The sequence below is a fragment of the Lathyrus oleraceus genome, chromosome 3 (genome assembly GCF_024323335.1).
Source record: "Lathyrus oleraceus cultivar Zhongwan6 chromosome 3, CAAS_Psat_ZW6_1.0, whole genome shotgun sequence".
Taxonomy (NCBI): Eukaryota; Viridiplantae; Streptophyta; class Magnoliopsida; order Fabales; family Fabaceae; genus Lathyrus; species Lathyrus oleraceus.
The window spans coordinates 370,885,065-370,906,075 of record NC_066581.1 but is presented as its reverse complement, the minus strand read 5'-3'; the positions used below and the strand labels follow the sequence as shown (position 1 = coordinate 370,906,075).

The 21,011-nt window shown below is 39.5% G+C and overlaps 1 pseudogene; it reads left to right on the top strand.

Annotated features, from left to right (window-relative positions):
- The first annotated feature begins 8,915 nt into the window (after positions 1-8,915).
- On the top strand, positions 8,916-9,015 carry LOC127133838 (uncharacterized; annotated as a pseudogene).
- Positions 9,016-21,011: the final 11,996 nt, after the last annotated feature.

Sequence of the window (21,011 nt, the reverse complement as noted above, 5' to 3'; positions counted from 1 at the left end):
AATACTGCATAATATCTGATAAAATGGGATAAATTAGTGTAAATGATAAAATAATTTAATTGAATTAAGTCTTAAAAAGCGATATAATTTCGTGTTATCAAACTCCCCCATACTTAAATCTTTGCTTGTCCTCAAGCAAAATTCAGTATAGAACTTGTTAAAAGTTTTAGCCGGATGAAATTTTAAGCACACATCAATTCGTACTAGGTTGCCAATGGGTTTTTGTTTAGGAGGATTTGAGTTAAATCTTGACATCAACAACTACCGTTACAACTTAGATAACCCTACCTTATGCCAATCAGTTCAAGTACCCTATGATAGCTATCCTGGTTCCTTTAGTCTTATTTTGCCCGTTTTCATTCTAGCGAAATCACATTAAGCCCTTTATCCTTTCGCGCACATAGTGGAGTAACCGGTTAGTGTCTATGATCCGCTTTTAGCTAGAAGTTCTGGTACATAAGTCGGATAACTTCATTATTCAGTCCATTGCAAATTGCGGGGGATCGAACCGTAGTCCGCCCTACCAAGTTCAGTACCAGATTCCTACTGAACCAATTCATAATGGATCTTTCGTATTGTGCTTTTGCATGATTTGCAACCTTTAGATTAAATGATCCGGTAAGGGTCACCTAATTTAATTTTCTTAGGTTACTTTGGGGATCATTCACTTATATTCATCGGCTCTCCACGTAGTTTGCTATTAAGATGGTGCTGACTTCTGTATAAACTACTTGGGGTTGCCATAGAACTAAAAGTTCGAGGAATCGGTATGATAGGTACTTATCCTGATCTAACATATTGAGGTTCTCAGAGCGTTGTTATGGTAATGATTTTGTTTTGATTTCACTCAAATTTTATAAAGTAGGCGACCTTTATACTTATTGGGTGTGTTAAAATTTTTGTTATGGCTCAAGAAAGTTGAGGGAAATAGATAATAGAAACTTTTTCACATTCAGGACTTAACTTAAAAAAATTTTTGTTTTTATAAGGAAATAACAATGAAAAGGGAGAGTACAAACTTGAAACAAAGATGGGAATGGAAAGAATAATTTCCCCCCCATACTTGAACTAAACATAGTCCTCGATGTTTGAAGGGAAAGAAATACAAAATGGAAAGGAAAAAGAAAAAAATACAACTAAGGCTGCCTTCCACCTCTGGTTCTTGGTCCTGGTGATCTTTGACGTATGTCTAAGCTGTCGAATCTGCTAAACAACTCAGTAAACCGCTGGTCGGTTATGGCATTCCGAGCATCCTGTTGCTGTTGCATTTGACGCATCATCTGCATCATCTCTGTATTCTGTGCCTGCATTCCATCGATAGCATCCATAATGTCATCGTTGGTCGCAGGCCTTCGTCGTCGACGACGTTGGGAGGATGGGCCGGCTGCATTACTGGAAGGGTTGAGCGGGACTGACGGTTGTTCTGGCGGATGATCGCCTTGTTCCATTTCTTCAAACTCATCTGTTTGTTGGTTTGTTTGTGAAGGCTCGGTGGTTTCAGGGGCGCTAAGATCGTAGAGGTGGCGGTTCGGGTTTGTGACATCGGTTAGGGTGGTATTGGGTAGCACAACACTTGGGACTGCTTGGTTGTTCACCATCAGATAATAGCCTCCGCCTACTCTGTTTTTAATCAGGCGGCTGGAGCGACAATAGCCGATATCCATAGACAGGGGTGGAAGGGATTCTAAAGTTTGGAGTTTATCCCCTAGGTTCAGGCCAAGTGCTATGGAGGTTATTAATCCGCCAATTATGAATGGTTGCCGGCCTCTAGCACATAAGGTGCGGATATGATGAAGGAGAAAAGAGGCGGCGTTTACCGTAGTATCCGATTCGAAAACGCACTGGAGGAAAAAGAGTTCTTTTGAGTTGACCTTACTGTTGTTTGGTCTTCCAAAGAGTGTGTTTTGCAGGATACGGAGAAAATAACGGATGGTGGGGTTATGGATGTGGGAGAGAAGGAGTTCTTCCCAGTTGTTGGTATTTATACCGGAAATTTTCTTAAAAAGGTCGAAAACTAGAACTGTGTTCCAGTTTGAGGTTGGGGGAATTCTGGCATGGAGCAGACCTTCTGTGGGAAATTGTAGCATGGCACTCAATTGGCGTTGGGTTAGAGAGTACTCGGTGTTAAACATACGGAAGGTTGCTGTACCGGTTAGGAATTCACCTTCACCGGCGGGAGTGGTGTAGTCGTAAGAGCTTAGGAATTCTAAGGTTAGGGAAGGATAGGTGGGTTGGTTATGGGTGCAAAGGAAGGTTAAATCGGCTCTACGGAGCATCCACTCGATACCGTGGAGTAAGCCCAATTGTTGTAAACAAGTTAAATCGGGGTACCTGGTGGGAGCGACGCCTCGCTGTTGGAAGCGCTCGAATTGCTCTTGCTGATAGTTGTCATCTCCGGATCGGAAGATGATATTTCCGAAGTTTTGACTTCCCGCCATTGTGATGGATTTTTGAATGAGTGATTTGGAAAGGAAAAGAAGTGTATATTTGATATGAGAGAGTTGTTTGTGGTGAAAGAAGGAAGTTTGGAGGGTATTTATAGGTAAAATGTGGGAGGTGAAAAGAAAGAGTGGTTGAAAAGTAATTAATTGTGGTAAATGAAAAATGAATGGGGAATGTAAAAAGGTGGGGGGTGTAACGTTCGTCTCCAACGGGTTCACATATCTGAGAGGCGTTACGCTCGTCACAAGGCTGTGACGCTCGTAACAGGCACTAAGTGTGCCGCCCGTCACGGGTGGTGTGACGCTCGTCACACTTCCTTTTGGAAAGGCTTAGTAGCGCTTCACAGAATCACTTGGTAGCGTAATTAAATATTTTATTCTGCTTATGAACGTTTTAGTCTGTAGCTTAATTTAGTATGCATGCTTACTTGCTTTGTATAATAATAATAATAAGTAATAACCGTAGAGCATAATAGGCATTGCAAAATAAATTAACTAAACAGCTTCAATAAAAAGGATCATAATGTATTACAGGAAGGGAAAATAATAAAATGAAATAGAAATAAACATGAATTCAAATAACATTAATGAAAAAATCTAGCCTAAAACTAAATAACTTAGAATGAAGAAATAACTAAATTCCATCTATCTTCGGATCTCTGGCCGGAGGAGTAAAAGAGTTAACATGATGCCGTAACATACGTAACTGACTTGCCGTGCTGCTCATGTGTTCTAGGACTGCAAGTCTCAAGCTGTGGAAATCTTCCCTGAGGGCGTTTTGTTCTGACATCAAGGCTTCAATGACGGTTTTAATATCTGTTCCTGGCATATGATGTCGGAGATCAGGCATGGCTGATTCTTCGATCAGGACAGGCTGAGGAGGAGGATCAATATCATGGTAGCCGGATGGAGTCTGAGGGTCAGATTCAGCAAGAGAGGTATGGTCAATATAGTGCTCATAGTCATCACAAATCTCATAATCCTGGATGGATTCAGTGGATCCAGCAGGAGTTGGGGTTTCATTCAGGTTATAGAGCCAGTTCCTTTGGTTATGAACACTAGTCCTAGGATCGGGCAGGGTGAATAGGCAGAGAACCTGGTTATCAATAATAAGCTCGAACTCATCAGACCCTATGTTTGCTATAAACATAGTGTTGAAGAGGAAAGGTATACTCATAGTGGTAATGCCACAAAAAGGGTTCAGGTCAAGCATAGGCTGACGTAGTCCAATAGCATTACCTATCATAGTTATCAGGCCGCCTATTCTAATGGGTGCTCTCTCATCCTGGATAAGGTGGTCCAAATTAGCTAACATAAAAGTAGCACCGTTTACTGGACGGTTCTGGGAAGCACAAAATATGATGAAGAGTTCATCACGTGAAACTGAAGTACTATTTGGCTTCTTCCCAAATAAAGTGTGGGTCAGGATCTTATGGAAATAGCGAAAAGCCGGGTTATGTATGTTTCCAGAGAGAAACTCATGTTCTTCGGGCTCATCATTTCCAGTCAGCTTACCCCAAAAGTGTTCAAGCTCTCTATATTCAAGAAGTTCTTCCTGGCTTATAGTGAATGTATCAAAGGAGGTAGGAAAACCCAAAAGGTTGGTGAAGTCTCTAATATTAAATTGGTACTCCATATTGAACATTCTGAACTGGATAAAACCTCTGGTAATTCCTTTTCCATGGCTAGGTAGATAGATTAATGAACTAAGGAATTCTATTGTGAGTCTCCGGTAGGTGGTGAAATGTCTCAGGATAGGGGAGGTCTCCCATCCTATCTGATTCAGCAAAAACAGGACACTCTGTCTCAGTCCAAGGGCAGTCATAGCCCAATCATCAGCATATAAACTAGGTAGCATCTCTCTAGTGGCTAGTTCTTCAAACCTTCGTTTCTGAGCCATTCCTCTGAACTTGATACCCATACGGTCAGAATGTCCCATCTGGTTAGTGTTAACTAGAGAAAAGAAAACATGAGTTTAAGTCAGGATTTGGCCAAATGCCGAAAGAAGAATAGAATTATTATTATAATATATAGATATATTTTTTTTTCTTTTTGAATAAATCAATAATGAATACTAAATAGAAATTAAAAGAATAATTAAGAGAAAAATAGAGAAATGATAATAATAATAGAATAATAAAATAACAGATTAATTTGTGGGTTGTCTCCCACTAAGCGCTTTGTTTAAATGTCGCAAGCTCGACAAAGAAACTGTTAAATATAGTCTATGAGTCCTGGGGGCGTTTCGTCTAAGTGTAGAATTTGCGAATCCTCGTTGGTTTCCGCGTAGTGATAATGTTTCAGACGTTGCCCGTTTACGGTGAACGGTTCTGTAGATTGTCCTTTAATTTCTACCGCTCCACTGGGAAAGATTTTAGTGATATGGAAAGGTCCTGACCATCTGGATCGTAGTTTTTCGAGTATCTTGGATATAAAGTGCGATCCACCATCACTGACTACTATCCTTGGGATGCCAAATCTCGGAAATATTATATTTTTAAAGAGTCTAGTTACTACTCGGGTGTCATTAGTTGGAGAAGCTATAGCTTCGATCCACTTTGATACGTAGTCAACCGCCACGAGTATGTACTTGTTACCGAAGGAGGATGGAAACGGTCCCATGAAGTCTATTCCCCACACGTCAAAAATCTCTACTTCCAAAATACCTTTTTGTGGCATCTCGTCATGTCTAGATATGTTTCCCGTGCGTTGACATCTGTCACACTCCTTAATAGCCGCATGTACGTCCTTCCATATAGTTGGCCAATAAAAGCCAGCTTGTAGGATTTTAGAACAGGTCTTGGATGTACTTGTGTGTCCACCATAAGGCGCGGAGTGACAGTGTTGGATTATATTTTCTACCTCTTCTTCGGGTACACATCGACGGAAAATACCATCGGGACCTCTTTTGAAAAGTAAGGGATCATCCCAGTAATAGTGTTTTATGTCATGGAAGAATCTTTTCTTCTGCTGGTAAGATAAAGTAGGTGGAACTATTCCGGCAGCTAAATAATTGACTAGATCAGCGTACCATGGTATGACAGATATAGCTAAGGTGGCTTCTACTTGCATGTCGGAGTTGTTCTCTTCCAAAGTAGCTATGAGTTTGTCATACGAGAAATCATCATTAATGGATGTTCTTTCTGGTTCAAGGTTCTCAAGTCTAGAGAGGTGGTCTGCTACTACGTTCTCAGTTCCTTTCTTGTCCTTGATTTCTAAGTCGAATTCTTGTAGTAACAAGATCCATCTTAGGAGTCTAGGTTTAGCATCCTTTTTGTTAGAAGGTACCTGATAGCAGCGTGATCAGTGTAAACTATTATTTTGGCTCCTACCAAGTAAGAACGAAATTTATCTAGCGCAAATACTACTGCTAGGAGTTCTTTCTCGGTTGTGGCATAATTCATCTGTGCTTCATCCAGGGTTCTGCTAGCGTAATATATAACATGAAGCTTTTTATCCTTTCTTTGTCCTAAAACAGCACCTACAGCATAATCACTGGCATCGCACATTATTTCGAATGGTTCATTCCAGTCTGGTGTCTGCATAATGGGTGCGGAGATCAATGCTTGTTTAAGAGTTTGAAATGCTTTTAAACAGTTATCGTCGAATATGAATTCAGCATCTTTCATTAATAGCCCGGTTAAAGGTTTAGTTATCTTAGAGAAGTCTTTGATGAATCGTCGGTAGAAACCGGCGTGTCCTAAAAAGCTTCGTACTTCTCTCACGGTTCTTGGGGGTTGAAGATTTTCGATTACCTCTATTTTGGCTTTGTCTACTTCAATTCCTCTGTTCGAGATGATGTGTCCTAAAACAATTCCTTCTTGTACCATAAAGTGGCACTTTTCCCAATTAAGTACTAAGTTTACTTTTACACATCGTTCAAGAACTCTTTCCAGGTTTTCAAGGCATTCTTCGAAACTTTGTCCGTATACAGAAAAGTCATCCATGAATACTTCCATGATGTTTTCGAGAAAGTCGGCGAAAATTGCCATCATGCATCTTTGAAAAGTTGCAGGGGCATTACACAGACCAAACGGCATTCGTCTATACGCGAAGGTACCAAAAGGGCATGTGAATGTTGTCTTTTCTTGGTCATCAGGGTGAATTGGTATTTGAAAAAAGCCTGAATAACCGTCCAAATAACAGAAATGTGAATGTTTAGCTAGTCGTTCTAACATTTGGTCAATGAATGGTAAAGGGAAATGATCTTTTCGGGTTGCTTTGTTTAGTTTCCTATAATCAATGCACATTCTCCATCCCGATTCGATTCGTTTAGTTATAGTTTCTCCTTTTTCGTTTTCTATAACGGTTATGCCTCCTTTCTTTGGTACAACGTGTACGGGACTGACCCATTTGCTATCAGATATAGGATATATAATACCTGCTTCTAATAACTTGGTTATTTCTTTCTTTACTACCTCACTTAGGATCGGATTTAGTCTTCTCTGGTGTTCCCTAGAGGTTTTACCGTCTTCTTCTAACATGATGCGATGCATACAAATAGAAGGGCTTATTCCTTTAAGATCGGTTATGTGGTATCCTAGTGCGGTTGGATATTTTCTTAAGATATGTAGGAGTTTTTCTGTTTCGAGTCTTCCTAGATCTGCATTGACTATCACAGGTCGTTCAAGTTCTAAGTCTAGGAATTCATATCTCAGATTTTTGGGAAGTGTTTTCAAATCAGGGGTTGGTTTGTTAAGACACTGCGTAGGATCTGGTGTTATTGCTAAGCATTGTTTAGATTTGTCTTCTAAAAGATAGTCTGATGATTTGTCTTCTCCTGACTCTGCTTCTTTTATGCATTCATCGATGATATCCATGAAGTAACATGTATCTTCTATTGCAGGTGCTTTCAAGAATTTGGAAAGAATGAATTCAATTTTCTCTTCACCTACTTCGAAGGTGAGTCTTCCTCGTTTTACGTCTATGATTGCACCGGCAGTTGCTAAGAATGGTCTTCCTAGTATAATAGGTGTAGTATCATCTTCTCTAATATCCATAATTGTGAAGTCAGTGGGGATGTAAAACTGACCTATGCGTACGGGAACGTTCTCAAGGATTCCTACAGGATATTTGATGGAACGATCTGCTAGTTGTACAGACATCTTGGTCGGTCTTAATTCTCCCATTTCCAGTCTCTTACATATGGATAAAGGCATAACGCTAATTCCGGCTCCTAAATCGCATAAGGCTTTGTCGATGACAAATTTTCCTATGTGACAGGGTATAGAGAAGCTACCTGGATCCTTGAGTTTAGGGGGCATGTTTTGGATTATAGCGCTACATTCGGCAGGGAGTGTAACGGTTTCACTATCCTCAAGTTTCCTTTTATTAGAAAGAATTTCTTTTAAGAATTTAGCATATGAGGGCATCTGCGTAATAGCTTCGGTAAATGGAATTGTAACGTTTAATTGCTTAAGGAGATCAACAAATTTTCTAAATTGACCTACATCTTTGGTTTTAACAAGCCTTTGAGGGTAAGGTATAGGTGGTTTGTAAGGTGGTGGAGGTACATAAGGTTCCTTCTTTTCTAGGGTATCCTTATTACTCTCTTCCTTTTCCTTAGGTTCACTTTCCTCAGTAGATTTCTTAGGGCTTTGGTTTTCTATCCTTGGATCAGACGGTCCTTCCACTTCCGTTCCACTTCTTAATATAATTGCATGAGCTTGGCTTCTCGGATTAGGTTGGGGCTGTCCAGGGAATGTACCAGTTGGTGCAGCAGTAGGTGCTTGTTGTTGAGCTACTTGAGATATTTGGGTTTCTAACATTTTGTTATGGGTAGCCAAGGCATCTACTTTGCTTGCTAGTTGTTTAAGTTGTTCGCCAGTGTGTATGTTCTGGTTTAAGAAATCTTTATTGGTTTGTTGTTGGGAAGCTATAAAGTTTTCCATCATGATTTCCAAGTTGGATTTTCTAGGGGTATTATTGTTAGGATTTGGTTTCTGGTACCCCGGAGGTATAGATGGGGTTTGATTCGGAGACTGTCCAGGTGCGTATAAAGCATTATTACTCTTATATGAAAAGTTTGGATGATTCTTCCAATTTGGGTTATAGGTATTCGAATAGGGGCTTCCTTGAGCATAGTTTACTTGCTCTGTTTGGATTCCAGTCAAGAGTTGACATTCCGCAGGAGTGTGGCCTTGGATTCCACAGACCTCGCAATTCTGAGCTATAGCAACCACGGCGGTTGGTGGTGATACATTTAAACTTTCAATCTTCTGGACCAAAGCATCCACTTTTGCATTGACGTGATCAAGGTTACTTATCTCGTACATGCCAGTTTTCGGTTGAGGTTTTTCCACTGTTGTTCGTTCGGTTCCCCACTGATAGTGGTTTTGGGCCATGCTCTCGATAAGCTGGTAAGCATCAGCATAAGGTTTGTTCATTAATGCACCACCTGCAGCGGCGTCTATTGTTAACCTTGTATTGTATAAGAGACCATTATAAAATGTGTGAATTACTAACCAGTCTTCCAAACCATGGTGTGGGCAAAGTCTCATCATGTCTTTGTATCTTTCCCATGCTTCGAAAAGAGACTCGTTGTCTTTCTGTTTAAATCCGTTTATCTGGGCTCTTAACATAGCTGTTTTGCTTGGCGGAAAATATCGGGCAAGGAAAACTTTCTTCAACTCGTTCCATGTGGTGACTGAGTTGGAAGGTAGAGATTGAAGCCATCTTCTAGCGCTATCTCTTAATGAGAAAGGAAAAAGACGAAGTCGAATTGCCTCTGAAGTGACACCATTAGCTTTAACAGTATCAGCATATTGAACAAATACGGATAAATGAAGGTTTGGATCTTCGGTAAGATTTCCAGAGAATTGGTTCTGTTGCACAGCCTGCAGCAGTGAAGGTTTAAGTTCAAAGTTGTTTGCTTCGATTGCGGGCGGAGCAATACTTGAATGCGGTTCATCTTGCGATGGAGCGGCGTAATCTCTAAGAGCACGAGCTGGTTCTGCCATCTCGGTTAAAGAAGGAAAAATGTTTTTGATATCAGGAAGGTTTATAGGAGGGAGATTGTTTTCAGCACGATATTCCCGAATTCGTCGTAAGACTCGGAGATATAGTTCGATATCGTTGATTCGTAAATAGAGCGGTTCGCCTTGAGAGCGAGTGCGTGGCATACAAATCAACGAAAGAAAGAATAGAAGGAAAAAGAAACCTTAGTCTCTACAGCGTAACGGAAGAGTTACGATATCGATTGAATAAAAGTCCCCGGCAACGGCGCCAAAAACTTGATCGCTCGACTGTGCGAGTCGAGAATGGGATACAAACTGCAAGTGCACAGTTCTATCGCGTAGTTTTAAAAGATATCGATCCCACAGGGACTTATGAATCGATGTACCGTTATCTAAGGTTACTACGTAAATCTAAGGTGAAAATGTTTGATTGTTTGGGGAAAAGGGAGCTAAGAGCTAAACTAATATCTAGATTAAATATTAATAAAACGGATATCGGTATGTGGTTCGTCAAAACTAGGGAATCAATTCCTTGTCGGTCTCTCGGTTTTAAAATAAATCGTTTCGACTAACTTTATTGGTTAAAGGTTTTATCTCAAACTCTCGCTCTGTTGAAGAAACCATGATCTTATGTTAATGTTGCTGTCACTTATAATTAAGTCAAAAATCATATTTTGAAAACAATAAAGTTGCAGAAACTCTTTTTAAGAAAATACTGACCGTTTTAAACACCCTTATCTCAAACTTTCGCTCTGTTGACTTAGGTTATACAATTAAATCTAAATGCTTAACTCTCGTCCTCACATTCAATCTTTAAAAATACTTTTTGGAAAAAGGTCAGAATTTAATTAATTCTAAAACTTGCTCTCGCCCTGAGGTAGATTTAATGACTAACTTACACTGTCCAGTTAAAACCTCAAACTCTCGCTCTGTTGGTTTCAACTTCTTTATGTCTTTTACCTTTGTAAAAAATCTTGTTATTAAACCTGTAAGTTAAGACCGTAAAAAGATTGATTCTAATTTTAAGTTAGAATAGACCGACTTAGTTTTGATCCCTCTTTCTGCTTACTTTACATACCGATACCTAGGCAAATTAGCCAGACATGCTTACTAAATAATAATTAATATCATGCATACACAGACTCATTTCAGGCAGGCAATGCAAATAAACAATAGAATAAAGCATAAAAATTAAATAACAATTAAAGAACCTGAATGCGTAATACAATGGTCTTGAACACTCCACCACAAGCCGGTAGGATTTGTTCTTCGATTCTTCAATTAAACAGTAAATTAAATCAAGGAAATAAAAAAAACTCGAATATAACGTAAGGTTAAATCCGGTATAAAGTTGCCCAGTAGTTTCCGGTGTAGAAACTACTATGCGAAAAATATCTAAAAGCTAAGAACGGGGGAAAATAAATTGCAAGGGAAAAAGAAAACAAAGCTTGCAAAATAAAATAAATAAAATGGACGATGCTGGAAAGGAAGAAAAATAAGCAAAGGCGTGAAAAAATAAATTTGGCAGAGCTTCCGCAAAACTGAGCGTGCAAAAACTGTGTAACTTTTGGTTTGTGAGACGGCTATTTATAATAGCCTTGGTAGCAGCATTCCGTTTCTCTCCTTCTTCAGCGTGGCTATATCCACGGCGTGCATATAGGAGACCAATTCCTTAACGTTATTCTTCAAGTCCTTCTGAGGGCGATACTTGCGCCACAAAGGTAGTGGGGTTGCGTGACGCTCGTCACGCTATGTGTGACGTCCGTCACAAGGCTCCTTCGCGTGACGCTCGTCACGCGTCCTGTGACGTCCGTCACAGGCACAGCATTGGTGACTTGTGCGCTTTGGGCTGGGCTTTGGCCTTTGGTTCCTTTTCTCTCCTTTTTGTTGCTTTTTACACCTCCTTTTCTTCCCTTTTTCGCTTTTGCTTCAAAATGGGTACCTGATATAAATAGAAGAGAAATACTGCATAATATCTGATAAAATGGGATAAATTAGTGTAAATGATAAAATAATTTAATTGAATTAAGTCTTAAAAAGCGATATAATTTCGTGTTATCAGATAGCATGAGGGATCTTAGGGTCAAAATTGGGGTCTTACAGCTGCCCCTATTTAAGGATATTCTAACTGAGGAGATTGAAATTTTGGTATCTGATATGAGATGTCGAAGGTAATGTCACAACACTAATATCTGAACAATATAAGCAGGATAAAAGATAAAGAACGGTAATACAAGTGACACAAGCAATTGTTAACCCAGTTCGGTGTAGACTCACCTAGGTCTGGGGGCTACCAAGCCAGGAAGGAAATCCACTAAACAGAATTAGTTCAAAGACTCTCAGTAAACAACTTCAAGTTACAGTCTTTTCACCTAATCTCTACCCGTGTGACTTCTATCTAAGAACTCTTAGATATGAGATCCTACTCACTCCCCCTCAATCACAGCAGTGATGTAAAAACAAGTATTACAATGAAAAGAAGACACTCTTCAAGAACACATACTTGATCTTGCTTAAAAGCTTCAACCAAGTAAACACACACTCATGCTTCAAAGCTTAGAGTGGACAAATTACAACTCTAAAATCAGTCCAATTCAATCATTTATGGATGAATGAATGGCTCACAATACATACGACCACACAAGACTAAAACCCTTATTCTCTCTCAATATTTCGTTCGTTATTTCTTGTGTGTTAAAACCAGGTTTTCCATGCCCTTTTTATAGAAGTGTTTGGCTGGGCTTGGACGTCACAAAACCCTAAAACTATTTCCCATTCATATCTTCTCATGACAGCTGATTATATCTCGTTGGACAACAAGTCAACCTGGTTGTAATTACTGATTGAATGGCGCGTTCAATCATCTCATCAATCACACATAAATTAGCATAAAAAGTGCAATCACTCAATACATAACATTCAGACTGAATGTTCTGTATACAGATGTCTTGACATCAGGTATGACATCTCAGTAAAATCCTGCACATTCACATTTTAACCACCCTGCAGGAACATGTTATCTCATGTCAAGACAACACTTGTGACAACTTATGAACACTCTAGGTTTTACCAAAATTGATGCCAACACATAGAACCAACAAACTCCCCCTTTGGCAAATTTTGGCTAAAACATACATCAGACCATTTGTTCACAAGAGAATAATCACATCAGCGGTTTAGCAGCAGAAGTATTAAAACACATATTAAACACACATGCGCTTGTGCTCCTTCTCCCCCTCAGTCTGCTCACCATAGACATCACCTTCAACATCACCTATAACATACACCTCCCCATATAAAAACACCTGTACTAAACAGATTATCTCCAACATACATCATCTTCAACATCATCTATCACCTGTTTATAGTATAACATAGATACTTCTCCCCCTTTTTATCCAAAAGAGACCAAAGAGACCAACAAGACAAAATAAATGTCTATTAGTCAAACATGATGTCACACAGAATGTCAGAGCAGATAGTTAGGTGTTACAGATCCACAAACAAACACAGCTTTACAAGCTGAGATAAAAATCCAGAAAAACCAAAAAGAACAAAAAAAAAATACATCAAGGCATCAAAACATGACTGCCAGAAGAATCACCAAAAGAACATCCATCACAGCACACCATCAGAAAAGTGGGGGACAACTTCAACAAAACTAGTCAGAGGAGCTTGCATCTCATCAGCTTCAGAACCAGAACTATCACTTGATTCATCTTGAGATTCAGACCTCTCACTAGAGGTTTGGGCTTCTGTTTCCTTGGCCTATCCAACATTATCTCTATCAGCTTGCTCCAAGCTTTCAATCAAAGCCTCCACAGCTTCTTTCCTGGCTTTAGCTACCCTTATCTCTGTATCCAAATCTCTACAAGTTTCTTTCAGTTCAGAAATAAGACCACCTTTTGAGGTTGGCTTCTTCACAGCAGATGTCATGACAATGTCATTGACATGACTGCCTTCAAATAATTTGTAATGAACTGATAGAGGAGGTTTTCTTCTACTAGGAAGATCATTTGTGCTCAGAATCCCAGGTTGCTGGCTCAGGATAATCCCACAAATCATTGAGGGAAAAGCTATGGGCAACTTCACTGCATTTGTAGAAGCATGTTTGACAATTTGTTCAAACATGAATCTATCATAATAAAATTTCAGCTTGGTTCCAATAGCAAATATGAACCTTCCAAGGGCATTTGAGATTGTAGAGATGTGATTGGTTGGCACCCAATTTGCTGACCCTATCTTGTGCAAAATAACATATTTCACAGTTAGCTTTCCAGCAGGGAGATGCTTCTTGCTAGGCCACTCCTTGACCTGTCTTGCAGTTATTTCCCTACAGACCTTATTGTTTGTGGCTTCCAGTTCACATGCACCTTCTGTTCCTCTTCCTAGAAATTTATTGATCACAGTTGGAGAAAAATTGATACACTTCCCTCTTACAAACACCTTACAAAACTCTTTGTTGTTTTTATCAGCAATGTCCTCTGGGATGTTGACCACAAATTCTTTCACCAGTCCTTCATAACACTGAGATAACCCAACAACAATTTTCATTAGTCCAGCAGTTCTAATAAGGTTCATGACCTCTTTGACCTCCACAGCATCCTTGCCCAGTTCTCTCTCCACAACCACTCGTCTTTGGATTACAAACTTCCATTTTGCTGCTCCATCTTCAAGATGGAAGGAGACATTGTCCAGGTGTACAGCAGCAACTTTTGCAGGGGATTTCCTAACAGTTATCCTCTTGACAGGGGAGATGTCAGGGACATCTTCTTCGACATCTCCATCTGAGTCAGAACTCTCTCTCACTTTCCTCTTTTTCACCTCCACTTTGCTCCAAGACTTTGAGGGGCCTACAACAGTAGCCTTCTTAGCAGTTTTAGTTGTCATCATTTCAGCCACATACCTACCCTTTATGGTTTTCATCCTCTTAGCCACACTAGGCTTCAAGTGATGAAGCAAGCTATCATCTTCATCATCCGAACTCTTAACTTCTAGGTCAATCACCTTCTTTGTAGAATCATGCTTCTTAGACTGTGAAGCATTAGCAGTAGGTGATGCCACAAATTTCTTACTAGACAAAGTTTGCCCTAAAGAGCATAATCCTTCAGCAGCTATATCTTTTTCAGACCTAGAGGAATCATCCTCCTTCTCATTGTGAGGTCCAACCTCAGGAGAGGGGTCCCTTCTTGATAGAGGAGTAGAAACTCCCTTTATAGAGTGTCCTTCATTGAGGATTCTCGTGACAAGGTTCCTTATAACACGATCAGTGTGATGCATGTCGTCCTTAGAACTAAGAGTATAAGTAGAGCTGGAGGGGATATTGGAACTATTACCTTGAGTAGGGCATGCAGTGGAGGATGAACCAGGAGCGTCGCTTGGAATGACAGACAGGGGAATCACGTCCAAAATATCTTCATTAAGAAATTCCATAGAGGGTGTTCTATCTTTGTGCGCATGTTTGGTAGTTTTAGAACTAGATGGTGAAGGATGTTGTGACATCTTGTTGTTCTTATGGAAAGGTTTCCGTTGCCCTAGCGGAGAAGGTTGATGAAGTCGAAGGAAGGTGGAAAGGTTAGAGTAGAGGTTGCGTGTGAAAAGGCTATAGATGGAAGTTCCAATACTAGGTGATGATTTACCATAAATGGGGCACTTTATTTTAAGTGGGCAGACAATATTTTTATTAACTTTTCCACTCCAAATTAATTGTTACAAATTCTCATAGATACAAATCCCTAATTTCCCTCTTAGACATTCAAATTTATTAGCATCCAAAGCCTTTGTAAATATATCAGCTAACTGCATTTCAGTAGCAACATGCTCCAGGGCTATGATTTTATCTTCCACTAGTTCTCTAATGAAGTGATGACGAATATCAATATGTTTTATCCTGCTGTACTGAATAGGATTCTTAGAAATATTTATAGCACTCAGGTTGTCACAGTACAATGTCATGACATCTTGCGTGAGATTGTATTCAGTTAGCATCTGGTTCATCCAAACCAGTTGAGAACAACTACTTCCAGCTGTTATGTATTCAGCTTCAGCAGTGGACAGAGACACACAATTTTGTTTCTTACTAAACCATGATATTAAGTTGTTCCCCAAGAAGAAGCATCCTCCTGATGTGCTTTTCCTATCATCAGCACTTCCAGCCCAATCAGCATCATAGTATCCAGTCAGCATAGATCTAGATCCATGAGTGTACAACATCTCATAGTCACCGGTGCCATTGACATATTTCAGTATCCTTTTCACTTGGTTTATGTGACTGACTTTTGGTTCAACTTGATATCTAGCACAAAAACCTACAGCAAAAGCAATGTCAGGTCTGCTTGCTGTGAGATATAGTAGACTCCCTATCATGCTTCTGTAGAGACTTTGATCTACACTAACACCACTTTCATCTTTAGAGACTTTCAGATGAGTAGGAGCAGGTGTCCTTTTATGACTTGCATTCTCCATGCCAAACTTCTTAACAATGTTTTTGGCATATTTGCTTTGAGATAGAAAGATAAAATCTTCCATTTGCTTGACTTGTAGCCCAAGAAAATAGGCCATCTCTCCAACAGGGCTCATTTCAAATTCAGGCTGCATTTGTTTAACAAAATGTTCGACCATCTGATCTGACATCCCACCAAACACAATATCATCCACATATATTTGAGCCACCATGAGTTTTCCTCCTTCATTCTTAACAAATAAGGTCTTGCCAATGTCTCCCTTCCTGTATCCTTTGTTAATGAGAAATACTGTGAGTCTATCATACAAAGCCCTAGGAGCTTGTTTCAAACCATAAAGGGCTTTCCTCAACTTATACACATGCTTTGGAAGATTTGGATTTGTAAACCCTTTAGGTTGTTCAACATACACTTTCTCATTTAAGTAACCATTCAAGAAGGCATTTTTTACATCCATTTGGAACAGTTTAAATTTCAGAATACATGCCACTCCAAGCAATAGTTTAATGGACTCAAGGCGAGCTACAGGGGCAAATGTTTCATCAAAGTCAACTCCTTCAACTTGAGTGTATCCTTGTGCTACTAATCTTGCTTTATTTTTAGTAACCACCCCTTGTTCATCAGATTTATTCTTGTAAACCCACTTTGTTCCAATAACATTTATTCCTTCAGGTCTTGGAACCAGTCCCCATACTTCATTTCTCTTGAATTAGCCTAGCTCTTCCTGCATGGCATTGATCCAGAATTCATCAGTCAAGTCTTCCTTGACATTCCTAGGCTCAATCTTGGACACAAAACAACCATGTGAGATCACTTCCCTTGATCTAGTTGTGACTCCTTTATTTGGGTCTCCTATAATGAGATCTTTAGGATGATCCTTCTGAATTCTGATAGAGGGTCCTTTATTAATTTTGTCAGCTTCAGGTTTAGCTTGAGTGAGTTCATTCTCATTACTTTTGTCTAGGAAATCAGCTGGGGCATCATTTAGAGATGTCTCAACATCGTCTATGACATCAATCTGTTGATCATCAACCACAACATTGATAGATTCCACCATTACTTTTGTTCTAGAATTAAAGACTCTAAATGCTCTGCTGTTTGTTGAGTAGCCCAAAAATATTCCTTCATCACTCTTGGGATCCATCTTCCTTCTTTGTTCACGATCAGTTAAGATATAACATTTACTACCAAACACATGGAAGTATTTGACAATAGGTTTTCTTCCTTTCCAGACTTCATATAAAGTAGTAGGAGTCCCTTTCTTCAAGGTTACTCTGTTGTGAACATAGCAGGTTGTGTTCATAGCTTCATCCCAAAAGTGGTAGGGCAATTTCTTAGCATGAATATAACTCTGGAAGATTCTTGGAGAGATCTATTTTTCCTTTCTACCACACCATTTTGCTGAGGGGTAATGGGATATGAGAACTCATGACTAATTCCTTCAGATGCACAGAATCCAGCACATTTGTTGTTCTCAAATTCTTTCCCATGATCACTTCTGATTCTTATAACCTGACTTTCTTTTTCTCTTTGAAGTCTTAGGCAAAGATCTTTGAATAACTCAAATACATCAGATTTTTCCCTTATAAAATTGACCCAGGTGTATCTGGAGAAGTCATCCACCACCACATAAGCATACTTTTTCCCACCAAGACTTTCCACCTGCATAGGTCCCATCAAGTCCATGTGGAGAAGTTCCAGTACTTTGGAAGAGGTGTCATGTCTGAGCTTCTGATGTGACATCTTTGTCTGTTTTCCAATCTGACACTCCCCACAAACTCTTCCTCCATCAATCTTTAAGTTTGGGATTCCTCTGACAGCTTCAATAAATATAATCCTCTTCATTCCTTTAAGATGCAGATGGCCCAATCTTTGATGCCATATCTTCACTTCTTCTTCTTTGGCTAGAGTACACATTGATGAATAACCAGTTTCTTGAGAACTCCACATATAGCAGTTGTCCTTAGACCTGACTCATTTCATGATCACTTCATTTTCTTTATTAGTAATCAGACATTCAGTTTTTGTGAAGTTTACAGTTAGACCTTGGTCACATAGTTGACTGATGCTGATTAGGTTTGTAGTCAGTTCTTTAACAAGTAGGACATTGTCAAGGTTAGGGACTCCAGGGAAGTTTAGCTTTCCAATCCCCTTGATTTCACCCTTTGCTCCATCACCAAAGGTTACATAGCTGGTGGCATGAGGATGAAGATCAATTAGCAGGTTTTTGCTTCCAGTCATGTGTCTGGAGCATCCACTGTCAAAATACCAGTCTTCTTTGGCTGAAACTCTGAAGGAAGTGTGAGCTATCAGGTTAGTAACACCAGTCCTAGGAACCCATTGTTTTCTATTGACAGGGATGTGATTTTTAGATCTAGGTTGATGATGAGAAGGACTAGGATAGCCATACAACTTATAGCAAAATGGTTTTATGTGGCCAAATTTTCCACAGTAATGACATCTCCATCTTTGATGTTTTCCTTTATGTTGTTTTCCCTTATGATGTTGTGACACATGATGTGACATCTTTGGTTTACTACCAGTGTGACTACACTCAGGTTTGGATTCATTGAACCCAAGGCCAGACTTGTCTCCTGCCATTTTTCCAGTCTGGAGAATTTTGTCTAAGGTGTCAGATCCATTGTTTAGCCTTCTGACATACTTTGTCATCTCATCCAGTTTGGAGTTCAAGAACACTGCTTCAGTCTTCAACTTAGAGATGGTTTCCAAGTGTTTTGTCTTCTCATTCTCCAGTTGTGTTATCAATTTCTTCTGACTTTCCACTTGTTGACACACTTCTTCACTTCTGTGACACAACTTTCTGTAGGTAGTGGCTAACTCATCAAAGTTTACTTCATCATCACTTGAGTCTTCATCAGAACCCCATCTTCCAGTCAAGGCAGTCACAAGATTTGCAGATTCTCATTCTGTTTCACTTTCATCAAACCAAGTAGCAGCAAGACTCTTCTTCTGTTTCTTGAGGTAGGTCCCACATTCAGCTCTAATGTGTCCATACCCATCACATTCATGGCACTAAACTCCTTTTCCTTCTTTGGACTTTTCATCAGATCTTGTTCTTCTTCCAGCATTATTGGACCTACTGATGTCAGATGAGAGGTTCTTGACATTAGACTTACACCTTACATCCATCTTTTTCAGAAGTTTGTTGAACTGTCTTCCTAGTAATGCTACATCATTTGCCAGATCTTCATTAGTATCTTGACCACTTTCTTCCTCTTTCTCTTTAGTGTTTGACATGAAGGCTATGCTTTTGACTTTCTTTTCAGATCCATCACACATTCCCAACTCAAATGTTTGGAGGGATCCAATTAGCTCATCCACTCTCATATTGCAAATGTCTTGAGATTCTTCTATGGCTGTCACTTTCATGGCAAATCTCTTAGGAAGTGACCTGAGTATTTTACTCACTAGTTTTTCATCTGACATCTTCTCACCTAGGGCTCCTGAGGCATTAGCAATTTCAAGGATATTCATATGAAAGTCATGAATATTTTCATCTTCTTTCATCCTCAAATTTTCAAACTTGGTAGTGAGCAGCTGCAATCTAGACATCTTCACTCTAGAGGTGCCTTCATGAGTGGTTTTAAGAATATTCCAAGCATCTTCGGCCACCTCACAGTTGTTCACCAGTCTGAAGATATTCTTATCAACCCCATTGAATATAGAATTCAATGCTTTAGAGTTTCCAAGGGCTAGTTCATCCTCCTCCTTGGTCCATTGTTCCTCAGCCTTCTTATCAGTAGTAACTTCTCCTTCCTTAGTAATAACTGGATGTTCCCAGCCTGTTGGAACAGCCTTCTAAGCCTTATTATCCAAAGATTTCAGGAAGGATACCATTCGAGGTTTCCAGTAGTCATAGTTAGATCCATCAATAATTGGTGGTCTGTGAACAGATCCTCCGTCTCTATCCATAGTACTAGAAAGTAACGTCCCTAGATCTCACCCAGAACTAGAACAGGATGCCTGCTCTGATACCAACTGAAATTCTGGTATCAGATATGAGATGGCGAAGGTAATGTCACGACACTAATATCTGAACAATATAAACAGGATAAAAGATAAAGAACAGTAATACAAGTGACACAAGCAATTGTTAACCCATTTCGGTGCAAACTCACCTAGGTCTGGGGGCTACCAAGTTAGGAAGGAAATCCACTAAACAGAATTAGTTCAAAGACTCTCAGTAAACAACTTCAAGTTACAGTCTTTTCACCTAATCTCTACCCGTGTGACTTCTATCTAAGAACTCTTAGATATGAGATCCTACTCACTCCCCCTCAATCACAGCAGTGGTGTAAAAACAAGTATTACAATGAAAAGAAGACACTCTTCAAGAACACATACTTGATCTTGCTTAAAAGCTTCAACCAAGTAAACACACACTCATGCTTCAAATTTTAGAGTGGACAAATTACAACTCAAAAGTCAGTCCAATTCAATCATCTATGGATGAATGAATGGCTCACAATACACACGACCACACAAGACTAAAACCCTTATTCTTTCTCAATATTTCGTTCGTTATTTCTTGTGTGTTAAAACCAGGTTTTCCATGCCCTTTTTATAGAAGTGTTTGGCTGGGCTTGGACATCACAAAACCCTAGAACTATTTTCCATTCATATCTTCTCATGACAGCTGATTATATCTCGTTGGACAATAAGTCGATCTGGTTGTAATTACTGATTGAATGGCGCGTTCAATCATCTCATCAATCACACATAGATTAGCATAAAAAGCGTAATCACTCAATACATAACATTCAGACTGAATGTTCTGTATACATATGTCTTGACATCGGGTCTGACATCTCAGTAAAATCCTGCACATTCACATTTTAACCACCCTGCAGGAACATGTTATCTCATGTCAAGACAACACTTGTGACAACTTGTGAACACTCTAGGTTTTACCAAAATTGATGCCAACACATAGAACCAACAAAGATGAAGGTTAAAATCTTTGTATCGACTAAGTAGAATGGACTTAAATAACAACATATAGAAACAAATTTTGATCCTAAGAGTCCTCGTGATGCATATGATATGAATGTTAAAGGAATATCTGTGGGGAGATATTGCCACAAAGGAAAAGAATCCTGAGAGAATGAAAGTTCGTAGGAGCATAATGCATT